The 13,739-nt window shown below is 28.5% G+C and overlaps 1 long non-coding RNA gene across 1 annotated transcript; it reads left to right on the forward strand.

Annotated features, from left to right (window-relative positions):
* The first annotated feature begins 2,863 nt into the window (after positions 1-2,863).
* Positions 2,864-6,297, forward strand: LOC147814137 (uncharacterized). Its single transcript, XR_015432681.1, has 2 exons — positions 2,864-3,006; positions 4,009-6,297. It is a non-coding gene; the product is annotated as an uncharacterized LOC147814137 (long non-coding RNA).
* Positions 6,298-13,739: the final 7,442 nt, after the last annotated feature.

A 13,739-nucleotide genomic window follows, 5' to 3' on the forward strand; every position in this document is an offset into this window, starting at 1 on the left:
ATTGTTGAGACTAGAGACTGTTTTCCTCCATTTGGGGAACACAGCCCCTAATCCAGTAAAATTTTTCCCCTAACAACACTGAAATCCTAAATTTCAGATTAAAGACCATTGTATCAAATTTTTTTATACATTTTATTTTCAAGATGTACAAATTCTGAAGAAAAATTTTTTTGGAAAAAGTGTCAATTTGTATTTGTATATCTCATATCACTTGTATTTTCATATTTTTTATCTTTCATGTTTTTGAATATTTACATTTTAAAGAAAGTTTTTATAAATTTTCTTATAGTGAAAAGTTTATTTTAATTGTGTTAGTATGAGTAATAACTTTATTTACAGTGATTTTCAAAAAGGACTGAAAAAACTTAAATCACAAAAAACTATTGAAAATGAAGATCTAACACTTCATTTTGATGGCAGCGCTACATAAATTTTTTTTTCTTCGAGACTTTCATGATTTTTTTTTATATTGTGTACTTATATGTATTTTTTATAATTCGTATTACTTTGAAATCTTGTTAAAAGTGCAATTTGATTTTTTTTATTTTAATTGTGTCATCATAGGGAAAGTTTTGCAAAAAGATAAATTTTAAAATTTTTGATAGTAGTTAAAGAATTTTCGGCGAGGGGGGATGTAACACAAAAAGCTTCAATTAATCTTTTTATGTTTGTTTCTTCGTTATAAAACAACTCCTAATTTATTACTACTTAATTCTTCAAATCGAAGCACTTTATGATACTTTTAAGAAACCACATCCTGTTTCTAAATCTATTTTTAGCCAACTATACATAAATTTAAATAAAGATATTTTTCCTTTTAAGCCTTGTGAGAATCGCGTGATCTATTTAATTAACCAATAGTAATTTCTGAGATTTCCCTCTTTTCCCTAAATAAAGGCATTTTAGGATTTTTTGCAAGATTTTCCCTACCAGAAAGACTGTTTGCTGATGGAGTAAACATCACTTCTTCGCTCCCACTCAATTAAGAATGATCAAATAAAAGTTACTCTGATTTAATTAAAATCCTGTGTCTGTTTCCCTGCTCGGTCCGACTGCATCATTTTACATATATATATATATATATATATATATATATATATATATATATATATATATATATATATATATATATATATATATATATATATATATATATATATATATATATATATATATATATATAAATGGCTTATCGAGTTGAATAAAAGAGATAGCTTAAAAAAATTGCGAAAACCAGAAATCCTCCAAAAAAATAAGTCCAAGGGCTCAACAAACTCCACAACACACTCCTCTTAAGTGTAAAAAATTGGACAATCTCGCACGCCAGGATTTGGTGGGAGGCGACAAGGGGGGCTAAATGGGGTAAAACTTAGAAACTGCTATGAAAACATGAGTTATACTTATATATATATATATATATATATATATATATATATATATATATATAATGGCGAGAGAGCTTAAAAAATCATTATTTAGAGAAAGAACGTTGAATTTTAGTTCGAATTCATTTTCGATTGAAACAATGTTTTGAATTTGATATCAGCAAAAATTTCTTAGCTTATGAATGTAGCGTTGTTAATATTATTTTTTAATTTTAGAGCCGTACAATAAAGAAAAAAATAGTTTTCTGTTTTTTGCCTTTTAAAGATGCAATAATAATTTGAAATAGTGTATCCTATATAGGTTTTTAAAACTATCGTTGGGATCGAATTTTGATTTTTCGGAGCATCCCTTGATAAGTAAATTGTAGGCGTTTTAGAAAACTTCGAAAACGTTTTTCTCGATTATACATCATTCAAGTCGGACAAATTTAATTGCTTTTTTAAAACTTAAAAATTTGACTGCGTATTAGTTGTTTCAAAAGCAGTTGAAATAATATTCCCAAATAAATAAAATGTCCTCTGTAAAAACAATAAACCATTATTTCGCCATTAGATAATTCATTATTCCGGTATAGATCTCATATCCTCATACTTATAGGCTAACTCTAGTCAATAGAGGTACTCCAAAATCAATTCCTTTCTTAGATTTCCTCTGTCTAGTCTGATATCGGGTCTGACATCCAGTCTGATATCGGGCCTTGCTTAGATGATTCCAGCGCAGTGCGATGCAACATTTTAATGCTAAATGCAAATTTCCAAGACGACACTACGCATAATTATCACAAGTTGATGTATTGCTGAAATGGATTGATCCCGCTTAAGCAGTGCAACATTTTAACACTAAATGCAAATATCCAAGTTGAGACTCAACGTAATTTTACTGGTTCATAAATTGTTAAAAGGTTCTATCGCTGTTCTATAATAAAAGGATTCCATTTAGATGTGAGGGTGAAATAGAAATATAAGTTATTGTTTAATAATGCTATATATTTGCCATTATATTTGCCATTATACATGCCTTTATATTTGCTTTTTAATAATGCCATTATAATAATGCCTTTATACTGAAGCCTATAGTGTCAGGGTCCAGAGTAAAGTGTCCGCAGAAGCATTCGAATCATTAATAATAATTCTATCATTCCTTCCTTAATAAACCATTAATAATTTACGAACGCATCAATATTACCCTTTATAGTTATTTTTTCAATGTTCACCCGATTACCTGATTTATCACCCGATTGACACTCGTCATTCAGGTATCAGTATTTGTTGGCCACTCTTTTAGGGGTACCCAATTAGGTGGGCCAACGTAGGTGGTCCAACTGTGAGGACATAAAGTACAGAGAGGTGGGCCAACTATAAGGACATAAAGTACAGAGAATGAAAGAACATTTATGCCTTGTCTGGATTCGAATCCGAGACCTTTCTGATGCCCCCAGGCAACACCTACTAGAAGGTCAAGGCCTGCTGGCTGAGCGATTTCAACCCCGTGACGTCACGATCAGAAGGTAGCGTCTGTAGGCGGGTAGCTCCTCGGTGAGAACGCCATTCCTGGACGTAAACGTTATTACTTTACTATGAATGTTGTCAACATATAAAGTTTGATTAAAGAGATATCGAAGTAAGTAAAAGATGCTATTTTTATTTTACTAAAGTGTTATGTTTGATAACAATATATTTATCTCTAATATGTTGTAAATTAAGTTTGAATTCAGATTGAAACTACGTATTTAATTTAACTTTAATTGTTGTTATGTTGTGACTCGTTATTTGAGTCTCTAATGTATTTATACGTGTTACCTGATCTAATTGCATTTGAATTATGAAATAACTTAATTTAGTATTCAAATATAAAATTACAAAAGCATTCGATTGTGTTTTTTATTCATACTTCATGAGCTAAAGCATCTTAAATGAAACTAAGCGATTGAAATGGACTTAGAAATTGTTAGTACAATATTTATTGTGCTTCTGCTCAAGATTTTAAATAGCCCTAGAATTGTGATATATCTTAATTTATAAATTATACATTGCAGTATGTTTGAATTATAGATTTATAGAATGCATATTAAAATATATTAATTTTAGTAATTGGTAGTAATTAAATTTAAACACATTTTAGTAAAAAGTACCAGATATGTTTAGCTTATGAATATTGATAGAATTTACATTTGTTGATATTTAGCTACTAAATCTAATATGCCTGAGAAGAATTTTAATATAGAAGAATTTCTAAATGTACCAATATTTGGGGATAAAAATATTAGTTTTTAATACTATATCAAGGTTTGGTGTCATTGTTTACTAATAGTTCTTGCGTGCTGTTAAAATACTTTTAGAAGAAGTATTTGGAATCAAGAAAATTTTAGTAAATAAATTATTTCATTGAACGCTTATTTTAGAGATTGTTAACTATATGTAGCAGAACTTCATTTATGTTAACCAAAACTTAAGAAAATTTATTTAAGAATTCGGATAACTAAGAAAAAAATTTTTACATATTTTTTGGGAAGTAAAACAATTTTTTTTTGATTTTCATTATTCCAATGACAAATTAAGGTAGATGTTGATAAATTAATATTTTAGTTTCAGCCATGAGTCTTACTGTCTGTTTATTTTTCAGGCATCAAGCATGGTTTTAAGTTTGTTGCTTTATCTTGTGCCCAGGGAACTATGATGATAATCTTAAAAAGTCAGTATCTTGGTTTCTACAAGACACACAGCTGCAGCTATTGTTATGTGATTCATTTATGCAAAAAATATTTATAATTTGTTTTTAACTAAGAATATTTGCTTAAATTTCTAAAGATTTATTGTAATGTTTAAATTAACAAGGATTATCACTTTTGCTTTCCAAAAGTAGATTGTTTTTCATCACCCCTTTTAAAAATAAATATATAATTATTATTGTTTATTGTAAAATGATTAATTACGTCAAGACTTTTAAAAATAAATATTTAATTATTATCATAAATTGTAAAATAAATAATAGGAAGGTCATAGGAATTAAAAGCTTCAATTTAATCTAAAATGTTTAAAAGTTTTAAAACTGCATTGTAAATAATAGTCTTTTTTTTCATGAACTTCTTGTTTACTTTTAAAACTTAACTTAGTTTTAATTATTGGGTGATGTAAGGCAACTACTTGCATTATTTACATTATATTTTGTGGTACATCTCATAAGAAAACTACAATTTTGTTTTCGCTAGTATATATTTCTTATCATCCTCTAAATATAGTTCAAAGTTCCATAAGTACGAGATATTTGTGTTTTTTTTTTTCGAAAAGGAAAATTTAGTTGACAATTTATTTAACTCCAGATTTAATTTAAAGTATAGAATGGTATTTAAAAAGTAAGTGGAATATTTTAGATTATGTATAGAAATTTCTGCATTTCATTCAATATTTTATTTAATTTACTATCCTTTTTCATTTTCTTCCTTCGAATAAACAACAAGTTTTTAAAATATGTTGTTACCAGAGCAAAAGTGTCGGGTAATTTGAATGGTTCATATATGATAAAGTATTTAATAACTACTATACAATCATTAGTAATTTACTGTTATATTTTTACATGTATATTAACAGTTTTATCAACTATCAGCATTTTCAAAAAAGATAGTTTCATTAACATGGACGGTAAAATACAGTATGTAATCAAATATTTTGAATTATCCATGAAATTTTTTTAGCCAATTTTTGTTTGCCTTCTGGGGTTATGTTTTAAAATAAAATGTAGGGCTATACATTTGCCTGCTGTACAATCATTAGTAATTTATTGTTTTGCTTTTACAGTATATTAACAGTTTTATCAACTGTCAGCATTTTCGTAAAAGATTGTTTCATTAGCATACACGGTAAAATACAGTATGTAAGCAGAAATTTTGAATTATCCATGAATTTTTTTTACCAAATTTTTGATTGCTTTCTGGGGTTATATTTTAAAATAAAATGCTTGGAAATTCGGTCATTTAAAAATATATGACATTTGCCATATATTTTCTTCAGAAGTATAGATACTGGTGATAATCTTGAAATTGCAAGTAATGATATAATTTAATAAGTAAAAATTTCATTCATTATTTATATTGGTGTACTTTTTATGCTCCTGTTATTTTATTAAGGGAAGAGATTAATAGATAATGGTCAGTATATAAATTTGATGTATTATGGTAGAGTTTTCTAGATATTTTGCTGTCTTGTATGTCGAGATGGTATACTGGGAATTTTAGTCAGAAAAAATTTACAGTCTTGACCTTTTTCCCAATTTGCACCCATGACTATAATGAAATTATATTGATAAAGTAAAATGTTAGGATATTTGGTCATTTAAAAATATATGACAATTACAGTATGTTTTCTTCAGAAGTGTGGTAATCTTGAAATCGCAAGTAATGATATAATTTAATAAGTAAAAATTGCTTTCATTATTTATACTGGTGTACTTTTTATGTTTCTGTTATTTTATTAAAGGAAGAGGTTGACAAATATTTTTTGTTCAGTATATAAATTGGATATATTATGGTAAAGCTTTCTAGATATTTTGCATATGTAACTATGTCGAGGTGGTAAGTTGGAAATTTTATTCAGAAAAAAATTTCAATCTTGGCTTTTTTCCTCAACTTGCAAGCATGATTATAATGAAATTATATTAATAAAATAAAAAATTTTCAAGGTTCCAAATTTTTGTTTGCCATATGGCGTTATGTTTTAAAATAAAATGTTTGGAAATTTGGTCATTTAAAAATATATGACAATTACAATGTTTTCTTCAGAAGTATAGTAATCTTGAAATTGCAAGTAATGATATAATAATTGATATATGTTTGAAAATAAAATTTTTAAAAATTTTATTTGCTTTTGTATACATATTTTCTCTTCACTGATTTAAATAAAGATTTTGTTCTATATATATGTTTGTGTCATTATTTTAAAGCATACTTATACTTTATGATAAAATTAATCTTCATATACTTAATTACCTCATTCATAATGTTCTAGTCTATATCATCAAAGTAATGATTCAGCTTATTTAATAACTCACATAAAATCATTTTTAACACATGTATGTAAAACAGAAGAACATAGAAAGAAATTAGACCGACAGATGCTAATTTGTCAATTTACTGCAGTAAGTAAAAAAAATTCAGAATAATTATATAAATTGGCTATAAATATTTCAAAGGTTTATAAAGGATAAACATTTGCTTTTATTTTCTTAAGTGTTCTTTTCAATAACATTTTGTTTCCATCAATGAATGTTAAGTAATAATTTTCAATTCTTAGGAAAATATTTTTATTTTTAATCAATTGATATTTATTTAATATGATTGATTACTCTTAAAATAGTTTAAAATAGAAATTTATTCGTAAAAAAAGGTTTGGATTAAATCTTATGAAAGTAATCCAAAAAAATTTTTAAAAACTAATCTAAGATTTATTACTGAGTTAATTTATTTATTTTTCATCATGATTTTTTCCGTCTTTTGGCTCATTTTACATTTATTATTTTAAGGCAAGGATTATATATACACAATTATTTAGATCATAAAAAATTTTGATTCTTATTTTTAACTTATAAAAATGAAAGAAAAAACAATAAATCGAATAAAACTAATAAGGAATCGACTATCCTCATATCTTCACAACCTCCTCTGATCACTTTGAAGGTAGAAAACAGCAACGCTCTTTTCTGCCTTCTGATCGTGACGTCACAAACAAGCTCCCAGGCCTTCTACTCTAGGTGGTTGTGCCCCAGGTCGGGCAGCGTCTCTATAATAAAAAGTGGCAATATTTTGAAGACTTATTACATATTTTGTTAACAATTAATTGGAAAAATGTTTTGTGACTTTATTAATTAAGTTTTTCTGACATCTAAAAAATGAACTGCATATCTTTAAAAATAGTCCGAAATAAATGCTCAAGCTCGGAGCTTAAACTCGCTATAGTCGGGCCCTGGAAATGAAAGCTACAACTTCTTTTGGAGACATTAGTTCCCCATTGTATTGTGGTTTGCAATCTAAGCGCAACCTTATATTAATATTAAAGTTTATGAAAGCAAAACAGGTAAATTTATACAAGGTATACCTGAAATTTGAACGCAAAAGGCACTTTTCATAACTTCCGTTTTTTTTCTCAACATCTTGTTTTAATAAATAGCTTCTTAGTTGTAAAGTTTGAAAGCTATTTTAAGATAATTTCTTCAGAGAATATGAATGTTGCCACGTTCCAGCCAGGTCTCTTAAGGAGGCAGTTCTTAAATTGCATCATATGTTTACAGGAATTATCTTTTCGATTTAAATTTTACGGAAATTGTTTTTAAGCATTTGATTATCATATGAGCCGCTCAGAAGCCAATGCGGTTAAGTCCATTTTTTGATATTTTCTGATTTTTGGAAATTTTGATGAAATAAACAATAATCTTCTTAGTTATTAAAGGATTTACTCGTTGGTTACTTTTTTCTAGGTTAGACAGCAATTTTTTTAATAGCTTCTGAATATATTATATAATAATTTCAGAAGCCATTGTGAATAAGTCCACCTTTTATCAATATTTTTTTACATGAACTTTGAAATAAAAATTAAATTCTTCTTCTTCTTTCGATATTTGTTGGTAACACTGAAAAACAAGAAATTCATAATAACCAGGGTTGCCAGACGTAGTATTTTTAATACTACGGTAGTATTTTTTCACCAAAAAAAGGGGTATGGTATTTTTCGTAGTATTTTTTTAAAATGTGGTATTTTTTATTTTTTCATTTCCTAAAACAAAGAAAAGTGCCACTTTAGTTTTGAAGTAAAAAACAATTTTTGAAATAATCCAACAGTTTATTTTCTATTAGTCACTGTATCTAGTGATGATTGAGAAAAATCGAAGTTCGTTTATACTAGAAGACATAAATTTCCTATCTTTTTCAACTGCCAAAAGGTATAAGTCCTAAAATTTTTATGATGCTGTCATTATTTCAATAAATACTTACGTTTTTATTTACACATCCTGTACATATCTTGTTTTTTTGCAGAGTTTACACCTCGAAAAAAGAGTTTATACACTTTTCTAATTAAATTAACAAACCAGGAATTTTAAAAACTAATGTATCAAAAAACATTAATTTTCTCAATTGTTGTGTTTTGGACTTAACCGCATTGGCTTCTGAGCGACTCATATATCCTTCTTCATTATTTTATAATTCCAACAAACAAAAATCCAGTTTTTCAAGTTGTCAATAAAAAAAAGCGTTATCTTCTTTAATTACTTGCTTATTGTCTTATTAACATTCGTTAGATATATTAGTACTAAATGAAATGGAAGTAAATTTTATGACCCAATCAAAAGATCATAAAATATTCAATTATACAAATATCATATTGAAGCAGTTGAGGCAACAATTTAAACAACATTATCAAATAAGTAAAATATAGTGGGCAAAGTAATCAACCATTCTGTCATTATTCCCGTATAGATCTCCCATTCCCATACTTATCCGTTAACTCCACTTAATCCAGCTACGTCGAGATCCATTCATTACTTACGATGATTTAAAGCGTTATGCGATGCAACATTTTAATGCCAAATGCGAATTTCCACGTCGACACTCAACATAATTATTACTGGTTGATGGATTGTAATAATTTCCAACGATGTAAATGGTAACTGGAGCTATTTCCTGTTGCAGAAAGATTCCATTTAGTTGGAAGCTTTAAATTGAAAGATGATGTATTGTATACAATTCTCCCCCACCCCCCCTCCGTCTCCGATGGATTTGGAAGAGTGGGAAAGGATGACTTAAAATTCCCATTTAGTGGTAATAGAAACTATTGGTTTCGTTTGAAAGCATTGGTTCTCCATTGCACATTATATGCAGTTCGGAGAGAGAAAACACTTGAAACTTTATTTAAGCATTTCTGTTTTATTTTAGATGTAATTCACGCGCTTTATAGTACGGCTCTAATGGTTTGTACTAACCCCTAGAACAGTAACTCTAATTTAACCGTTTTATAGTACGGTTCTAATGTTCAACACTGATTGTAATATTAATAAATTCTTACTTTTTAACCTACTCAGCATTTTTATTGTGAATTAACTTTTGTGGCGGTAGTCAGTTATATTACCCTTACGAAAATGTAAGGTATTGGGAGTACAAATTAGTTCAGTCGGTTTTTTTGTGGTCAAAAATGCAATTATTTCAGAACAAAATGGATGAACAGCTCAATCAAACTATTGTCCATCGCTGGCTACTACTTTTTCCCACCTCTCAGGCAATTTTCGAATTCCATCTCGAAGAAAATGTCTCGTCTTTTGAGGCGATCCAAGTTACGAGTCAATTTTTGATTTCTGCGAAAGAAGTGAACCAGTGATCTGCAAAATCATGCCGCATTCGTCGGAAAAACCAGTAATCAGAAGGAGCAATGTCCGGCGAATACGGCGGGTGCGGTAAAATATCCCACTAGAGCGTTTCCAAATAATTTTTTACGACTTTTGCGACATGAGGCCGACCGTTATCATGCAGAAGATTAACTTTGTCATGTCTTTGCTCGTATTAAAGCTTGAATAAAGCTTGATAAAAGTTATCTCAGAAATTTGCATCGCCGTGTCAAGGAATATATGCGCTTTTATTAACCCAAAAAAATGTAGTAGGTGGCGTCGTGTCCACTGAAGATCAAATAAACCCAGGAGCTGAACTCACAGGCAGCAATCTCAGTGATCTTGTTTGAGTCCAGTCGCTCTACGCCTTGGCTATCAACGATATAGTAAAAGGGAGTATATTCCCCGAGGAGAGGCAGGGGCTTAAAATGTCAGGGTAGTCAAACACGTGAAGAGGGGTTAGTAGTGTATTTGGCCATTTGTTGCGAGGTCGAAATGTTCTTACTACATCTCTGTTGATTTTCATGCTCCTAAAGTGCCGGTAAAGATCATAAAATGAGGGTAGTCAGATGAGAATAACGATTATAAGACTTAATCATCAAATTAGGAAAGAAATTGTTCCGAAAATGTAGATAGAGAACATCGTTATAGTTATTTGCTTCTACAAGTTGATATTCTTTCATTTCTTTTGAACATGTGCTACTGACATTGACTGTAGAATAACATAACTTTTTGGCATTACCCAGAACCTCCTGTTCAAAGATTACACATCTTTATTTCTTTTAAAATTCTTCTCATCATTCGTTCCTTATAAGCTAGCTATCTTAAGATGGTTTTACGTAGATATATAGTTGTTAATTGGTTTTAAGATTGAGAGATTCAATAAGGTTTTCCCAATATCTGTTATACTGAAGCTTGTCCCTCTGTAGTATAATGAAAAGAAAAATAAAACATTTTGAATAATTTTGATTTAATGATGGTATATATACGCACTGAGATGCTACCAGAATTAGAAAAAGGGCTTGCCCAGGTATGTGCAATCGCAGTCCTTTAGGGATTAAGGGACATCCATTTCATATGCTAGCTAATTCATGCTACTTAGTTATAAAAATAAATGTTTTGGTGATTTCACCCTTCCCATACATTTTTTTTATTTACGTATTAATATTAACTCTCTAAACAGCGAATTCATTTTCTAACTCATTAATAACTCACTAATAACTCACAAATTTGGTAACTCAATCAGTGATTTACTATTTTGCTAACCTACTTGCAAATTTAATCGGCAGCTCATTGCATTTTTAACTCTCATGCTACTTCGACAAATCGCTAACATCGTCGCTAAATCGTTCTTTTATTTCTTTAATTACTTGCTAACTCATTCATTCACTCACTAATTCATTATTTTATGCAATTATTCGCCAACTAATTCATCAGTTTGCAAGCAATAAAACTATTGTATTTCAAGGAAGTTTCAAAATATTGAAACTGGATCAATTTACTTTCAAGTGAATGAAAATTTATTAAATTTATTGGTCTCCTCTACGATTTTTATTGCATACATAAATCTTTCAGTACATTTCAAGTTATAAATATGTTTTGAAAACAAAATATTTCCCCGATAACATGTAATTGATGAGACGTTTCAAAAATTGGTAATAGCAATTCCGCCTCACGTGATCGATTCGTAGACAAAAATAAGACATATATGCGTCATATTATTACTGCCCTATTCAGTTAGAATAATTTATCAGGAGTTAGTTTTTATTTCTTTTTAGTTCTCTTTTAAAATACACAAGTAATATTCTATTCTGTATTTTATCATTTTTAAGCGCGTAGAATAGAGTAAGCAAATAAAACAACGAGCAAAAGTAAATTGATTTGATAAGTGATTATTGCAATCTTGAAACAATTTTCGTAATTTATAAATCATGATTTTTTTTAAAAATTTAAATTTTATAAATCTCACGAATTTAATATAGATTTGTAAGCAGTTTGGATAATTTTTATTTTTATCCAATATTTACGATTTACAAATACCGTTCTAAGATTTTTTTCACTTTTTTATTGTTTTAACTTTTTTATAAATGTATAATGTATAAATGTATAAGCTAATAAAACAACGAGTAGTGAATACGCAACTTATTTTATTCCCTTCATTGTTGATGCCATAAATCAGATTTCCTAATTTATGAAATCTATATTTAGGTTTCTGAACTGTTTCTCGATTTTTCATTATTATTCTCTACATTTACGATACACGGATATCGTAAAAAGTTTTTTTCAGTTAAAAAAATCCCAATAACAGCAATTGTGTTTTACTCATTGCGTCACGATATTAATCGAGTGTCGGTATTTAACGATAGCCAGTATTTTCGGTATTTATCCAGAGTCTGTATTTTTGTATCGAGTGTCAGTATGTCAATAAAAATTAATAATAAGTAGATACAAATTTTTTAGGGGTAAAAAAACTTTTTAAAAAAACATGGAAAATAAGCTTTAATTATCTTAATAATAACCTCAATAAATAATTATTTTTTCCAAAATACAATGGACTCTGAGAGTAAAAAGAGTTACTTATTGTGTCTATCAGGCTTTAAATACTTTTTTAAAAATTATCTAACATATCTGTAAAAATTAACTATAAGTGGATACAAATTTTTAGGTGCAAAAAAACTTCTCAAAAATATAAAAAATGAAGCTTATGAACTGTCTTAATAATTCATGAAAAAGATTTTACTAAGTACCTCATTTTGTAAATAATTATTTTTACCAATTGTTAAAAAAAGGCTTTTAATGACTTTTTGGAAATATTCTTTAATATAATAGACTCGGAGAATGCCTGAGTTACGTATTGCGTCTATCAGACTTTAAATACTTTTATAAAAGCTATCCAACATGTCTGTAAAAATTAACAATAAGTATACACAAACTTTTATATTTATTATCAAAATACTGAGAAATGCAGCGACATCGTTTGTATCAACAACGATCGATTCATGGTTTGAACGTTAAATAAATTACCTTGAAACTTTTAATCATTTTCAAAACATCAGAAAATAGTTTTCTTAGAATAAGTCGGATAACCAAATACTTCGCTGTTTATTCTATAGATGAAGCGAGAGCCCTGACATCGAATAAGAATTGCACTTTTATTCGATATCGGTTATTGATTATGAAGCAATTTCGAACAACTTAGTAATTTCCATTCGAAAAGCACTCTGAATGTGACGTTCGAAACGAAAACCGTTTCGCAAATTGTAATAGCGCTTTTATCGCAAACGATCAGAAACAATTTCCATCACCTCTCAAATGTTCTAATCAGCTTTGAATGGTAATGCATCCTAATAAATCGTGAACTAAAATGTATCCTATAATTAAGCGACACGTCAATGACTGCAGAAACGATGCAGTTACAATTAACTCTTGAAATGACAATTGAAACATCCTACTTTAAACAATATATTTTTAAATTTGAATTTTCTTAGGTAGTAGTAAATTTTTATGTAATTAGTAGAGTTTTATTTCTTTTAATTTTCAATCTCTGTTTTAAGTTTAGTATCTCTTTTTTGAAATAACTCTTAACTAAACCATTTCTTATGTTACGAGAATTGTTTTTTAATGGTAAACAGTTTGTTGCATCAAAATTTACCTATAATTTTCAAACTCGACCAGATATTATATTATAATATACCGTAGTAAAAGACAGTAGTAAACTGTAACCTTTACACTACCGTAGTAAAGGAAACAATTATAGACAAATCAGGGGCTCAACAATGTATCACAATATGGTTCCACAGAAAAAGAGCGGGATATTACTTAACGCTTGGAAAGCGAAGTGTGGTGAAGAAGCAGGCAATTGCTTTCCTCGAAGGTCCGGGTTTCGAACCTCGGTCAAGGTCAACATTTATAAATTATATTTAATAAAAATAAGTGTTTTATTTAATTATTTTACGATATTGTAACGTAAATAAAATATTCCTTTTTTT

The sequence above is a fragment of the Parasteatoda tepidariorum genome, chromosome 3 (assembly GCF_982258835.1).
Source record: "Parasteatoda tepidariorum strain Cologne lab strain chromosome 3, Ptep-v5.0, whole genome shotgun sequence".
NCBI lineage: Eukaryota > Metazoa > Arthropoda > Arachnida > Araneae > Theridiidae > Parasteatoda > Parasteatoda tepidariorum.